Raw genomic sequence first — 16,333 nt, forward strand, 5'->3', positions numbered from 1 at the left:
AATTATATATAAAATCATAATTTTGTAAAGGTCAGTTTTGTTTTTATGTTTTCACAGTAAAAATACAAATTATGTAGCCTACCTAAAAATAATGTGCAGTGTGAGTTTTGTATACTTATTGTTCTATATTTATTTCATGAGCTCTTAGAAGGCTTTCTACACCCTTGTTTGCCTGTTCTAAATTAGGTGTTAAATATGGAAATTTTATGAGAGTAATGCCAATAGGGTTGGATCTCCTTAGGTATAAAATGATGGTATGTCTCAAATGGAAAATAACTTCTTTGTTTCCCCTTGTTGACTTCTGTTGACGCAGTTACTTTGGGCTTTACAAATGGATTTTAAAATTCAGAATACCTATTTGCAAGTCTGCTTGCTGACCTGAAAACCATCATAGGCCGATTCATACCTTACTTGGAAGGTTTCAATAAAACTAGTGAAAGTGGAGAAGTATTTCACACTCTAAAATGTACACCTTTTTTCATTGTTTACAGTAATGGTGTTGCATGCTCCTATCTTCTGGACATAATGTGAGAGAACTATATATATATATATATGGTACTTCGATTTCTGTTACCTGTGAATGAATGCTGGGTGGCTTGTGTATTGACCTTTTTGGCTCCATTCTTAATTTCGAAGTTGTTTCCTTTCATGAAGGATACACTATTGTACTGAACTCAAGGGGATAGTATGTCTTTTAAATTCATATTTCTTTTTAACAAGATGCATTGTGTTTTGGTCTTTGTTTTAATGGTCAGTGGAGTTGTATTAACTTTCTTCCATACAGTTCATTTTGTACAGGTTTTTTCTTGTGGAGCATTACAGTGGACTGCTGTGAATGTCACCCCTAACGAGTGATTACAATATCTACAAGCCCATCTATCCAGGATGAGGAGGGAAAAGGCTTCTTTAGCTAAGTAAAGAAATCACACCTTCTGGCTAGCTCTCTTTTCTTCCTTTTTTTTCCCCCCTCCTTGTTCCCTACTCTGGAAAGTTAAATATTTTATCTTCTGTATGCTCTGGAAGTTTAATTTCATGGGTAGGCCTTTTTTTTTTTTTATCTGTAGCAGGAAGGTTGTTTATAGAGTCGGAATACTGCTTTTTTTTTTTTTTTTGTATGAATGATAGGCAAAGGGCATAAGCACTGTGAGCTAAAGGAGTGTTAGAACAAAAGCAAGTGGATATAAACTTTCTGTAAGTAAGATTTAGATTAGAAGCCAAGTTCCTAATTACTAGAACTAATTCTGGAACAGCCTTCCAGGCAGAGACCTGCTTTGAAGGAAGAGCCAAGCGTATCTATGAAGGACATAAAATGCAAAGTGGTGTCTCAGTAGTAGGCAACTAGACTTGATAAACCAGAGGTCCCTTCTAGTCCCTTGCTAGAGTTTTGCACTTCTGTTGGGCTTCCTGTCTTGACACATTGCTAGTTTTGTGTAAACAAAAGGAATACTATACTACCCCATAACAGCAGCAAAGGTTTACTGCTCAGTTTTGGGTAGTGTTGGTCTCTGATTTAGGGGAGCAAGGCATAAAAATTAAGTGATGGAAAGTAGAAGCCGGGATGACTTGTGGTCCAGAGAAATGTGCTCAGTTTCTAACACAAGGGCAATTCCCTGGTTAACAACCTACTTTGTGATGTAAAGCGCTTGATGTCCTCAGTAGGCTGTAATCAAATGTAAATTACTGGATTTTTTTTCTATGGGTGAGCAAAATGATCTATGATCTAAACAGGATCAGAATAGATGATGTTAAAAACTTTCATGTTCCCTACAGCCAGTTGTTGTAGGTCTACCTTAATTCGAATTCGTAGCAATGAGTAATATGCTCTTAAATCACATAGGTGTCAGGTTAAATGTAACAGTTGAGAACCAAAAATTGTGTGACACTTCGGCTTGTGTACAAGCCTATGTTCTGCGTGGGCTTAAGAGCTAGTGAGTGTCCCTGGTTCAGCAAGTGGGTTGAAGAGACTTGGCCTGTGAGTTGAGCTGTGGCTGTGATCAGATGCGGGCTGTGATATGTGGTGTAGCGTTGGCTTACCACGCATGCTTTTTATTTTTTTAAATGCACACACATGCCCCCATTCACTATGAGTCTTGCTTTTGCTTGAATGAAAGTATCCAGATAAAAGGGAAAACAACTTAAAACCAGCGAGAGTGAAGCAGATATGAAGGTTTTTAAATACAGTGTGCTGCTTTCTTATTTAAAAAAGAAGTAATTTTTTCTGGATTCTTGGCATGTATGTGGATTCAGGATACACATTTCTTGTTCCTTTTTTTTCTCCAGTGTGGATAATATTTTTAGGAATCAGTTGTAGAAGTGCTGGAGTAGGCATGTCAAAATGCACAATCTGCCACTGCCACCTTGGTAAGCAGCATGCTACCACATGCACTGAAATGCTGGGATACCTGCTGGCTGGCTTTCCCAGATGTTGACTGGGAAGAGCAGCTGCCACCTGTGAATTGTGCCTTGCTGGGTGGCCATTTGGGACCTTCACCATCCTCTGCACATCTGGGTGGCCAGAGGCAGCCACCCTGGGGTGCTGCTTCAGCACATGTCTCTGCAGCAGGGGCCGCAAGAGAAGTCTGGTGTGCTTGCTCAAGTGGGGCGTAGTCCCCAGCCCCCTTAGAGACACCCAGGGTAGCTCAGGGGCCCCTTGCAGCACTGACGGGGACTGGCACCTGTGGCATGCAGAGGTTGGGTGGTCACACATGGAGTTAGAGTGTGGGAAGGAAGGGCAGGGAGGCAGTGAAGAAGTGCTGGTGCAAGACTAAAATGAGACTGCTGAACTGCAAAAAGGAAAGGATGGGTCTGATCTGATTTAGAAGTTGTGTATGTTCTAATGATAATTTCACATGTATCTGCTGAAGTTGTAACTTTAGTGTAATTCCACCAAAGGATACTCTGTCAACAATGCTTTGTTATCCAAGCCTAATCCTTCTAAAATTTCCATTATATCAGTGTACTTGAGGGGGGAAAACCCCCTGTCAGTAAACATATTTTCAAATATGCTGCTGAGGAAAGTATTTCAGATTAAAAAATGAATTCAGCAACAGGATATGTGCTTGGGCTAGCAGCTGTAGTATCATACAGCATCCTCGAGGCCAGTGGCCTCCAAACTTTTTTTGACTGCATGCCCCTATCAGTAAAAACTTAAGTGTGCACCCAATATGTGTATATTTATTTATTTATAACCTATATATGTACTACTGTCCTAATATATTATGTACATACACAAGAGTAGAAATTGAAAAAGTATGAGATAAAGATTAAATAAATGCTATTTTTATTTAAAATTTTGTTTATTAATGGTACAAAAAATAGTTTTCTTCTTGCATACACCCTGGGGTGCACGCACCTCACTTTGGAGACCACTTCTCTGGGCTATAGTCTTGTAAAGAGTTTTTTAACTTGATTGGAACAGGTATGAGAATTGACCTGTTCATAATAATGGTTCCTTTTACTCGGCGAATATAGACTGTTGTCATTACTTTATGCTGCATGACCACGTTTTGGATCTGTGTTTATTCTGAGTTCTTATAAAATTTCATGCAAGGGCTGTGAACTGTTTCACCATTTGTTTTACTACAGTGTGCATTAAATGACAAAAAAGAAGTGTCAGCCTTCAGTGGTTTGCGGAGATGCAAAGCAAAAATCCCCAGTTCTGAGGGGAGGGCATATCCCTTGCCAAATGGAGGAATGTGTTAGTACTTGGCTTTAAAGGTCTGTGCGGTTTTTCAACTGACTCACCCTTTCTCAAGTGTTCTCTAAAGAATTAGAATACTTAGTACTGTATTCCTTAAAAGAAAGTTATTTAATTTTCCTGCTGTGTCTTTCATGGTGTTTTTTCTATTGAACTACAGTTGAAACCACTTTGGCAGTATTCCTGTTCTTAAATCTTGCTGTTGTAAACTGGCATAAATGTTTAATAGTATTTCATATTGGTTTTTAAAAATGGATGGGGCAAATGAGTGCTTTACTGTACACGTGTTGGGCTGCATAAAGAAGTCAAAATATATATTTTTAAAGGCCTCAGAAGGTGTCTGACAGTACCGAAGTTTTTATGTGTTTGACTTGAATTGAAAGGCAAATATTCTAGTAAAATATAACAGTGGTAGGTTGGGTGGGTTTGGGATTTTTTTGGAATTGTAAATTATATTTGTAAATCTCACCTTGAAGGATCTCGCACAAAAACATGGAAAAATAAGTCAGAGCAGAGAACTCTTAATGGGCCAACTAGATCTGGAGGACCAAGTGTAGGCAATAGTTGAATTTCGTGTGTATTTCAGTTGCAGTGATATGTCAATGTTTCATTTGAGTTGTCTTCTCAATTGGTGTTACTTAAATCTTCCAGGAAGATGAAATGACCTTCAACTTGTTGAACTAATAAAGAACATCATCATTGTTTAAAATGCAGCAGTTCTCAATGAACGTGGAAGTTATGGCACAGAACCGTTCAGGCCTCCTTTACATAAAGACAAGGTTTTCGAAGGCTGGTTTCAACCTTTGTGTATTTCTCCTCAAATTTCCCCAGACTACAAGTTGAAAGGAGGTTTTTGGGTTTGATTGTTTCTCTTATCTACCAGAATATGTAGGAAACTCAAACAATTAACAGGCCAGTTAATAATCTGTAAATTACTCCTGCATGGTGAATTGTGTGAGAGGGAAGGGAAAGGCTTGGGTTGCCCTTAGAATGTGTAGTTTGAAGTTGAGTCTCCTCTAGTTGGCTGCCCACACCTCCCTCTGGCATTAGAAACAGCTGCCTTTATGTGGTCTCAGGATTAAGCTTGGTACTGCCTGTGAGGATAAAATCGTGGGAACCTCCCCTTCATCCAGGATGTATTCAGGCTAATTGAAGAATTATTTTTGACCTGAGCTGTTTTGGTTTTGCTTTAAGTAACTTGAACCTAACTGCCAAGGTAAAGGACAGATCAAGCTTTAACATAGTAAAGGACCTAATCATAATTTAAAAAAAATAAATGACTTGGCTCCAGTAGGAGCTGCTGGTTCTCTGCTGTGCTTTAAAATCCCAGGGCTGCAAGAGGTGTTTCCTACTGATGAGACCATGAAAACAGCAGCTTCGCAAAATTAATTGGGGAAGGGAATTGGCTGCAGTATAAACAAGCAACTAGGTGGATGATTTCATCATTTGGTTTTGTCTGCTGTATTTTGAATTTGGGGATTGATGTGAATGAAGACGTGTGTGGGTATAGTAAGCGATATGAATCTGAGGACATGGAATAGGAAGCAAACCGGCCTCAAGTACTTAAAAGAAGTTACTAACATTTCTGCGGAAGAAGGATAGGTTCCTGGAATGCAATGCTAGGTAGTGTCTGTGTGATCTTGCATGGCAGCCTACAAGAGTCCTGCTGCTCCCATGCTTTCACAGGGTGTGTTAAGGTGGAAGGCATGTATAGGGAGACTGAGATGTTATTGGTACACTAGGCCTGAAATGCACCCTCTGTTCATAGACCACAGACTTAAGTGTAGTCATAGATGAAGAGCATTTCCTTTCATTGCAGGTATGGAGGAGCAGAGTATTTTTTTTTCTGAAACTTCTCATTTTTCTGGGAGCAAATTAATATGGAGTTTGTACATTGTGGTCAATATTTTTTCTCCACTTGTGAATACATAGCATAAGCCAGAAGTTGGGAGGAACTTCAAGGGAGTAAGTTTGTAACTGCTTATTTGACAAGACTGCTTTTAAATTCTTAAGTCAGCTCATCTCCATCTTACTTGGTCTCCTTTGGTGCTAAGGATGTTCTGAGTGAGAGAGACCAGGATGAACTATAGAGTAGCAGCTCTTTCACATTCCCCAGCTCACATTCTGGGAATGGGCATGAATGTTCAGCTTTGGAGAGGATTTGATGAAAGGAAAACAACCAGAGGATTTTAAAAAAGGGGAGGGAGATACTGGAAAGAAACGTGAGCAAGAGCTTCGGAGTGGGGTGGGGGGGTATGCAAAGCTGTGGATTTCCTACTCTTTGAGACCAGGGAGAAGATGTTTAAGCAAAACCTTACCAACTTCATGTCATGTGCATATATAGAATGTATCATGGAAGAAAAAATATGGCAAAAAGTATAGCAATCGTTGGTCAATGTAATTGTGACCTACTTGTGTTTTCATTGTTATCTGAGCTAAACTAATGCCCAGCCTCCTATCCACCTGCATTGTATTCAAGCAAATTTTTTTGGATAGAAGTAAATATTTTGGATTTTGTCTTTTTAACTTAATCTCCTTTGGATACAGCTATTAATTTTTTCCCAATAATTCTTTTGCCTGAATATTCTCCCTCCCTGCTTTTTTAAAGGTGATGCACTAGTGTGTGTGGGGGGGTTGTATAATAAGAATAAGTCCAATCTGATGGGATAGGTATTTTATTTTAGGTCATTCATAGCCTCATCCCTGAAACCTCCTTAACCCCAGATTTTTTTAGGATAGATGTTCTCCTTCAGATCACTGGGACTCAGCAAGATTTATTTACTCTTTACTCCCCTCCAACTTTAAGTGCCCTCATGAAAAACTGAGGGGATGCAGCCAGATACTCAGTGGGTAAGAGAAACTGCAGTATCACTAAGCAGGGAAAATGGTAATTTGGACAGCTTTCTCAGCAGCTCTGTGTGTGGTAGTGGTTTTCACCAGTTCTGCCCTATCCATTTGGCAACTCTTATCTCTCTTATCTTGCTCTCCCCTAAACAAATTCAGTGGAATAAATGATCATGATACTTACGGAATGTTTTGTGCTGTGGCTTCATCGATGTTGTGGTGGTTTCCCTCCTCACATCCACTCTCCCCCTCCTCATGTCCCTTGCAGCTGCATTGTCAACTCTGATGCTGACCTCTCCAGGACACAGACTATATCTTCTACACTGCATGCCTGTCAGTACAGGGCTGTTTGTAATGGTGGTTTTTTTCGTGGTTAATTTTTAAATGCTACTGTGATAAAATCAATTCCTAGATGTGTCAAACATGGGATAACAAAAATGCAATTTAAAAACTTAAAATGAACTGTTGTGTGTACATGACCTAGTGCGACTTTCTGTAAAGCCTCTGTTTTGCATGTGAAAATTCAGGCAAGTAGCAATTACAGTAAGAAGTTTTGTGTTTCTTCAACCCTTTAAGAACTCCTGCTAAGGAATCTATATGCCCACTGGTAGAAGGAAGTAGTATAGTGGTAGGTAGCTTCAGGTGTCTGTAGGGAATTGCGTTATGAAGAGGTTCTCACAAAGGCCTATCACTATTCATTTTTATGCAAAGGCTTGTGGTTGCAGGTGCTTGAACCATCAACACTTCGATACCAAATTGGGCATTTTTATGTTTGGCTCTGAATAATGCTGGACTTACAGGGCAGCACAACCATTCTGCTGGTGATGGGGCTTGGTGATTCAGTGTTGGCTGGAGGGAATGGCAAATTATGGTGCTCTCCACTCAGATGAAGCCATGGGCACTGGTGGTGATGGTCGGGGGTAACAGAAATGTTGACTTAGTTTTCTTCACCTGGAAGTCAGAGTGAACTAAGTGACACCACTTAGTCTGACTGCCAAGTAGAAGCTTGCCCTGTATTTGCAGGGTATGAAAAGTGATGAAGATTGTGTGACTTCCAAATGCATTACTACTTTTGAGGGCAGAGGAATCTCTGAAATTAAATTTTACAGTTGTTAGCTGTAAATTAATCTGTGCATATGGATATGGGAAGGAATATTTCTGATTAAAACTATCCTGACTCAAGTATTCCTGTATAGTCTTGCTTGTTTTTTCTCTAACTGACCTACTTCAGACATCAGAGTTGCAACTTCAGCTGTGTTTTGTTTTCAGGGACTTCTGTACATCCTTTGCATCTCGATGTAAGGTTTTAACTTGCTTTGAGTAACATAAGCTTTTATAAATACAGTGCAAGTATTATAATTTAAATACAAGTTGTTTAACACCACTTTGTTACTGAGGTCCCTGACGTGCTGTATTAATTCTGGAGTAATTATGTGTATATCCAGTAGAGAGCACTAATGACACTGCTATCTTTTAGTTGACATTCCCATCAAATTATTCAGTGTTGTCTTACGATTTTGAGCTATGGAGCACTGGGCTGGGACTGTATGTTTTTCTCTGAATTGGTGCATGGCCGAAGCTCTGAAAAAAGGGGGGGGAGGGAGGAGGAGAATGTAAAGCAGGAGCCCACAGGAGATGCTAAACTAACACTTGCCCACAGTTTGGAGTCACAGCAATAGTCCGGTCTCTCCTTTGCATTGAATAGCTAAGCTAAGGCCATTAATGTGGCAGCTGATCAGCATCCCTCTTGGAGCAGCTAGTACCAGGACTGGCAGGATAAATGGCTGACTGCTGGTGCTGTGGGTATCTTAAATGTCTCGGGGAAGTCAATGGTATAACCAAGATGGTTCCTGCTTCTTGTGCATACGCAAAATCTTATCAGCAGAGGCTAAAAAAGCATTTTTATTAATAATCTTTTTGTGTCTGCTTTTGCTTCAGAGCCAAGACAGCTAAGCTGAACATGAGAGAATTTACTGAAGCTGAAATTCCTCATGAGTCCTCATGGATGAGGTAGCATGAGTGAGAAAGATTAACTTGTCTTTGAGGCGTCAAATGGAGTTTGTGGCCAGTGGTTTAAAAATAACCATTCCTTTACTCACTTGGTGAGACAGTTAGATGGAGCCAATGAGAAAATATAAACAGACCCATAAAAAAAAGTTTCAAAATAACTTTGGGAGAATATCTCAAATTTGTGTCCTGGGTAAAAGGTCTCTCACCATGCTGCCCAGCAGTCCAACTGCATCTGCTCATTCTAGCTCGGTGAACTGTTAGCCTTACTTCAGGAGCATGAAGATGCTGCCTGTAGAAGAAAAAGGTGTTTTAATTCTCCCTTAGGGTTATAGAAGAATTTTAATAATGTGACCTGGGTAAATTAATCTTCCTAAATATACAGGCAATCTAAACCAATCACGCTGAGAGAAGTGTGAGTTATAGTAATTCATCTCAGTCTTGGATTAATTTAAGAATAACTGTCTGGAGGCAATATCTTTATTACATTATTTGTAAGGACCTAAAGAAAAAAAAATCAGCCACACTATGAAGCTGAGCATGAACTTGTAGTACTACCTCTAGGCTTATTGTATTAGCTGATGTTTGGTTTGAATTCAGTTTAGGAGACCGCAGTATTATCTCAGGAACAACTCCCAATTTTTATCCTTGCCTCTTTACTTCTAATACAAAAGATTCTATTCAACATGTGGGGGAAAAGATCTAAGCATGAGTGAGATAATGTTTATCTAAATAAACTATGTGACTTACAGTATTAAAAAAAATAGTATCTTTCTATGTTTAAAAGTCCAATTGGTGTGGAAAATCTGCTTGCTTGGAGGAGAATGTTTATTGGTTAGAAGAATTTTAGGTTTTCCTAAGTGAAAATGGGTACTTTTAAGAGAGCAGTCATAGTTGTTGCTGGAAGATAGATGAAGTTTGTGTATTGGTTTTTGATAAAATGAATGCAATTAATTAATGCAGCTATCACATCAGTTAATTCTTTTTTGCTTTTAATTGCGCTTGTCAATTGGTCCTAAAATCTACCATCTGGTAACAATCTGCATTAAAATACTGGCCTGCCTGAAATTAATGGGATTCTTGCCATGGACTTCAGCAGGTCCAGGATTTCACTCGGCTCTTCATCTTGCATGACTATTGCTATTCCAGGGTGTGGCAAATATACTATATTCTGCATCCTGATTTATGTGAGCATTTGCTGAGCAGATGTTGGGGAGTTAAACTTGTTCATCTCAGTCCATCTTTCCTACAGCAAGTGAAGAAGTGCTCAGATCAGTCTCAGGTGTGATTCTGTTCACTTGGGATGCTTACAGTGGTTACTATATCTGATGAGGAAGAAACATCGTGCTGGATTTTAAAAATGCAGCTATAAGCTAAAGAAGGATTTATTACTTCTGCTGTTGTGAGCGAGCTGACCAAGCCAACACTGCTGCTATGTGCAAGTGGCGAGGGAGGGGGTGAGCGGCGGCACGGCTTAAAAGAGAATGGGGGCCAGGCGGGTGCTCTGGGCTTCTAGTTCAGCTGCTGATGTGGTGTGCTTCCTTCTGCAGATCATCACCTCTCCCTGAAGTGGGGTCACCACCTAGGCACCTGTGGCGAGGGAGAGTACCTTTATATGTACAAAGCACTTGAGTTCCCATTTCCCAGGATAAGCATTGGTCTAAAGATACAAAGTAAGATTAGTCCTTACTGATTAGCTTAAAAGAACAATAAGAAAGTACTCTCTTGCCAACCTCTTTTCAGTTGCAAAATACCTTGTGCACTTCATCAGTTCAATAACCTTGTATGGGGGGAGGGTGTTTGTCAAAAACCCAGTTTACAATGAAGATAAAATAAGAACGCATAACTGGCATATCTTAGCCAGAACCCACTGTGGGAGTCACTCCCACAGTTATGTCTGGTGCTCGCCAACTCCTACTGAGCCTGGTATTTTCCCATTGCATTGTTTTTACTGATAGCTTCCATTCAATAATAACAGAAATCTTTGCAAGGGTGAAAGAGATTAATGCTCTTGATAATTGAGTAAAGAAGTGTTAAGTGTTTTCCACAGCCACTGAAGAATGTGTAACCTATATGATAAAGTAATCTCGTGATTTTTATCTCTGCTCTTTACTGAAAACAGTTGGTGAGCATTTTATCCCATGTTCAGATATAAAATAAGATCTTTCCTCATTTGAATCTCTTTTGGGGAAGAGCAGTAAATGACGGAGGAAGGCTGCCAGAGATAATTACTAAAATGACCAGCTCATATATATAGTCAGATGACAAAGCTGTACAGGGTTTTGTGTCGCAGAACACGGACTAAGTTTTTATGAGCAGTAATAGCAAGGAAATAAAGCAGTCATAACAGAATAAGATAATATCGTTTTTACCTCGTGTCTTCCCAAGGAAGACTAATGTGTGGCAAAAACTGTTTAAATACTGTTGCTGTTTGACTGGGAACTCCTGATATAACAGCAGTGGACAAAAGCTGAGCTTGATTTCTTGCCGGAAAAGAAGAGTGTGCTTGAGAACTTGCCTGCTCTGTAACATCCCCCACTGCAGAGGGATGTTGTCAGCCTCCGGCATTCAGACCCTTTAGACCCCCACTGCTCTGTGAGTGAAGAAGAGCCACGATAATAAATGTTTCCATCTGCTTCTGGTTAGGAGTTTGTGTCTCATCCTATCCTCCACAGTGATCCATGCACTTGAGACAGCCAGGCATGATTATTTCCATTAGCAAGAACCAAGATCACACCCTGAAAAGCCCCATCTGGTCCAAACCTGCTGTAGATTGCCTGCTGAGCAGTGCGGGTCACTATAAGATCATCACACTGATGTCCCATATGCTGATGAGGTCCTCTTCCCATACATTGGCTGTCTTGCTGTTCCCAGCCCTCTGCGGAATTAGCCCCGGCAGTCAGAGATGGTTGTCCTTTTGTCTGTATGGCTTTCTGCAGCCCATGTGTTTCACTGTGGCCACAGACCTGTGAAGTAAATGTGGAGAATTTGAATGTACGAGCCAGAATTCATGTGCATTGGACCTTGGCTTTGGAGCTGTGTGTCAAAAGAGGTACAAGAGTGACCACAGGCTCTGAACATTTGGCATTATCCTGGTTTTGGCTGGGATAGAGTTAATTTTCTTCCTAGTAGCTGGCATAGGGCTGTGTTTTGGATTTAGGATGAGAATCATGTTGCTAACACCTGAATGTTTTAGTTGTTGCTGAGCAGTGTTTACACTAAGTCAAGGACTCTTCAGCTTCCCACACTCTGCCAGGTGCAGAAGAAGCTGGGAGGGGGCACAGCTGGGACAGCTGACCCCAACTGGCCATGGGGCCATTCCAGACCATGGGACATCATGTAGAAACTGGGGGGAGTTGGCCGGGGAGGGGGGCCAGAATTTGCTGCTTGGGGACAGGTTGGGCATCGGTCAGCAGGTGGTGAACAATTGCATTGTGTGTCACTTGTTTTGTATATTCTTTATTATTATTATTATTTATTAGTTTACTTCATTTCAATTATTAAAGTGTTCGTATCTCAACTCACAAGTTTTCTCACTTTCACTCTTCTGATTCTCTCCCCCTCCACACTGCAGGGGGAGAGTGGGCCAGGGGCTGTGTGGTGCTTAGTTGCTTGGCTGGGGTTAAACCATGACAGGCATGAAGCATTTGACTCCTCCGGTGAGCTTTCCTCGGTTGCCCTGCTTCTGTTTCCCTCCCCTCCAGCCCAGTCATCCAAGTCAGGTAATTTACGCCTACCTACTGGAAGGAAGGAAGGAGAGGTGATTGATGGTGTTGTTTTTAGCTCTTGCAAGGTGCTCCGAGGCTGCTGTGATGACTGCCAAGTGAGAACCTAAGCCTATAAACACCTGCAAATCTTGGTCATGCCTCAACCATTTGTGAATTCTCTGGGAAGATTAAACACGTGGGAATAAAGCTTCATACTACATCATCTCATTCCTGAGTCTACTTAATATTTGATTAATGCAGAGATAGGAAGTCGGTGAATGTTCCGTTTAATAAGCACTTTCAAATTTGGGGCTGAAATATGCAGTTTACATAGAAAGTAGTTTGATTTTTGGGGGAGTGCCTCATCAGCTCTTTGTAAACTCTGCAGAGCAGGGACCACGTGTACAGCAGTGTCTGGCCAATACAACTTTATGCATAGTTTTTAGATCTTAATTTTCTGTGCATAAAACCATGTTATTGGCAAAATTAGTACTAAATAGTAGTTCATAGCCTTGTAGGTTTTTTGTTGTTGCTGTTGAAACTACTGTGTTGTGGTTTTTAAATGGAAAAAGTCACTCAGGCTAGCATGCCAGTACTTGTATTAAGTTGTCTAAATTCCAAAGTGTATCTTTTGGTATGTTCCTGAGTCCCCCCTCTCTTCCAAATGATCTCTTAAGAGTCTGTAGAAGCTATTTTTCCTCAGTCTTTATCTGTACTCTGCCTCTTTCTGTCATGTATCTTTAGAAATAAGCTGTAAGGAGTGGGGTTTGCACACCTTCTGTTTCAGAAGACGCAAGCTCATCAACATATGAAAAAACCTAATTCTTTTGTTGTCTTAAAGATCCGCATACTACAAGTAGAATTTTAATGTTTTTAAGATGTGTAATAGGTAAGAGACTTAATACAATGCCCAACCCTTTCTGCAGATGAGCATTGGCCAGCACAGCCAAGACATGTGAAGAACTACTTATGTGCAGAAACTAACTAGACTAACTCAAATGAGAAATCAGACTAATTGATACTTTTAACTATTCTTAAGCCCACGAATGTGTCCTAGAGTCTGAAGATAAAGTTTCATGGGTGGATGAGCCAAATACGCAACGGGCAGCTATCAGAAGGGATAGATATCATCCTAGCCTCTCCTCTTACCTTGAGCTGGCTTTGGTGTTTGTGACTGAATTTAAATCCATTTAAAGCACTTCAAATGCCTTTCTGTTCTGCTGAATGTTCCCACAGATATTCTGGCTTGCTTTCAAAACAGTGTGGGGTGTTTTGGATTTTTTAATTGTTGTTTTTCGTTGGGATTTTTGTAAGTTCTGCCGGGATAGTAAATTGAATAAACCCACTTTGCAACTGGACGAGTGCTGGTGTCAGCACAAGGGAGGGGGTGACCTGCACTGCTGAGGGGTGAAGGGAACAGGTTGAGAAGAGGGTATTGCAGAATGGGCGAGGGAAGCCTTCCATTTCTAGAAGGGCTGGTATGTTAACTTGGCTCGGTTTTATCATGGTGTTATGTACTTGGCCTACATGTATTATAGATGTCCCCTTCAGAAAGCTAAGGGAGTGCAAGAGAGTGGGGAGATGTCTTGCCTGTTAACTGAAGGATGCAAAATCCTGCTATCTAATTAATTCACTAAGGAGATATACGTATCTTTGTCTCATACTAATGTGTGAAGGTGTTAAAACTTGTATTAGCAGACAGAAGGCACCATAATAACAACATTAAGAATGGAGCTGACCTGCTCTTGATTTATTAATGGCACTAGTGGAATTTGAGCTGATTTATCAAGATGAGACTTTATCATGCTTAGTACTTCTACACAAATAGCCCATAAATCATTCATCAATTACATCTCATTGAAAGTTATGTTTTGTTGTATTTTTTCCTCAAACCCCTATAGGCATAGAAAATTGTTTTGATCTGTGTTCATATGTAATAAAGCTCTTTCTCCCTCCTCCTCTTACTGTATTTTGGTTGGGTTTGGTTTTTTTTTTTAAAGAATATACCAGACTTGTACCGCCAGTAGTATTAGTTTGAAAAGACATGAGTCTGTGATGCTCATACAGCATTACAAGGCTGCATGTGGGCAGTCGGACGTGCTTCGGGAAAGCTCAGCATCCTGGGTCGCTTGGGTCTTATTGTTGGTCAAAATGGTCATGGATGGAGGTTTTTCTGGATGTTTTCAGAGTAGGGGAATTCTGCACTTTAAAGATAAAAACGTGTGCCTCTAATGTTACTCTGTCTTGCTTTCCACCTGGAGTCCCAACAGTTACATTTTTCCCAGTGCTGTGAGTTCAGCAGTCCTCTTTCCGCTTGCTACCACTGGACCTGAGGGTTATTTTTATCTCACCTACTTGCAGGTAGCACACACTCCTTCCTCCACATACATGTTCCAGTACATCTGCCAGAAGCCATAGTCTTGATCTTCGGCTCTGATCTGAGGTACTTTCACCTATCCAACCAGGTCTACCATTTAACGTGTTTCTCAGGGCATGCTCTTTTAAAAGCATAGAGATGATGATGGTTTTACTCCTCCTTTGCAAAAAGTGCTGTAAGGCCTCAGTTAGTGCCCTTGGCCTCCCAGCTTTCCTCCATGACTGTGCAGTAGCTGCTGCAGGAGGTTCCCCACACCTAGTGCAGGACTCGCCTCTGGAGTAGGAGTACGAGTGCTCCTACCAAACGCGCAAGGAGGCATTTTTCATGGTTGTCAGCAGACAAATGGAAAATGGCCTCATGGTCTGGTGGCTAGCAGGGCATGAGGAAAGGGATGACAAGTGGCGGCTTTGGGTTTTGTTTTGTTGTTTTGGGGTTTTTCTTCTGTGAACAGGAAGCAGCATTTCTTCTCTGGACCATGCCCCATGGAAATAATAAAAGAGGAAGCACCCAGTTAGAAATTATTGACATGGGGAAGAGAAATATCTTTTTGCCAAACAGATACATTCTGGGGAGAGAAAAGTGAGTAGAAGAAATAGAATAGCCTGTTCTGAATGGATGCGAGAAGATAAGTCTAGATTTAGAAAAAGCTATAGCCCATGAATAAGATGGCTAAATGCACTAGTCGAAACCAAAACTCTGCCTGGTAAGTGATAGAGGTCATCACAGCAGACTAGAATTGGTAAAAATACAAGCTAACCAGGAGGGAAAGATTGCCTGGAGGGCTTTCATACCGTAACTTTTAATACCTCAAGGCAAGCCAGTGAGAAAACCGTTCACATGAAGGGTGGATTGGCAGTGCTCTTTCCAAAATATTATTTTTGGGTTTCTCATCTCTAGTGCCTGGTGACGTGGCTTCAGGGAAGCAGTCTGCACATTTGTATAGCATGCGAGTTCCTGAAACCATACTGAGCCCTGGGGGATTCTTTATACAGTAACCAAAACCAAGCCGGAGCTGCTAGTAAGGACAGCGTCCTCCAGGCAATACTTGTTATTCAGCAAAAATACTTGAGCATTTCAGTCTATTTAAGGTGTTTCCTTTCCTTGGACGCTTCAGTCTGCTGGCCTGTCACCTATCTAGTAGAAATGCTTGGATTTCTTGCTCACGGTTGGGTTGAAATGCTTTACTACGTTCAGCCCAGAAAAGCCTAGCCATTTTGATTTGGTGCTCAGTCCCTTCCTAGGATCTACCAGGAGGACTGGTATGCCCTTCCGCATAGGAGGCTTTTAGTCTATGTGTGCACCCTTGGTCCCATCCGAGCTTCTAACAGCATTTTCAGAAACCATGTACTGAGGATGATATCTTTCTGGACTTGTCATTTCCTTTTGTTGGACTATTGTGGGCAAAGGTGAGAATAAACATCTCAATATGATGCATAAAATTTATATGTATAAAATGCATACAAAGCATAAAATCTAAGCAAGACAACCATAACCATGAGAGGAATAAAGCTAACAGTGATGGATCCTTATACTGCAAACTCTGTGTGGGGACTGAGTTAAGACGGGCTCCCAGGGAAAGGAGAAAGAGGACTTGGCACCAAGCAGGTAGGGGAGGGCAGGAATTAACTGTTGAGGAGGAAGATAGATACATGGATGAAGCTCCTGGAACAGAATCCCAAGTCACCTTGCATAACACTTTGG

At 40.9% G+C, this 16,333-nt stretch overlaps 1 protein-coding gene across 3 annotated transcripts in view; it reads left to right on the plus strand.

Moving 5' to 3' along the window:
• USP38 (ubiquitin specific peptidase 38) overlaps positions 1-9,806 on the plus strand; it is a 32,553-nt gene extending 22,747 nt beyond the window's left edge. For 2 of the 3 annotated variants that reach the window (XM_035899223.1, XM_035899226.1), the window contains one exon: positions 31-9,806. The gene's annotated coding sequence lies outside the window, so the exon portion shown is untranslated. The remainder of the gene's footprint in view (positions 1-30) is intronic. The other variant, XM_035899224.1, reaches the window with a different exon arrangement.
• Positions 9,807-16,333: the final 6,527 nt, after the last annotated feature.

The sequence above is a fragment of the Egretta garzetta genome, unplaced genomic scaffold, assembly GCF_000687185.1.
Source record: "Egretta garzetta isolate BGI_Z169 unplaced genomic scaffold, ASM68718v1 scaffold258, whole genome shotgun sequence".
Lineage (NCBI taxonomy): Eukaryota > Metazoa > Chordata > Aves > Pelecaniformes > Ardeidae > Egretta > Egretta garzetta.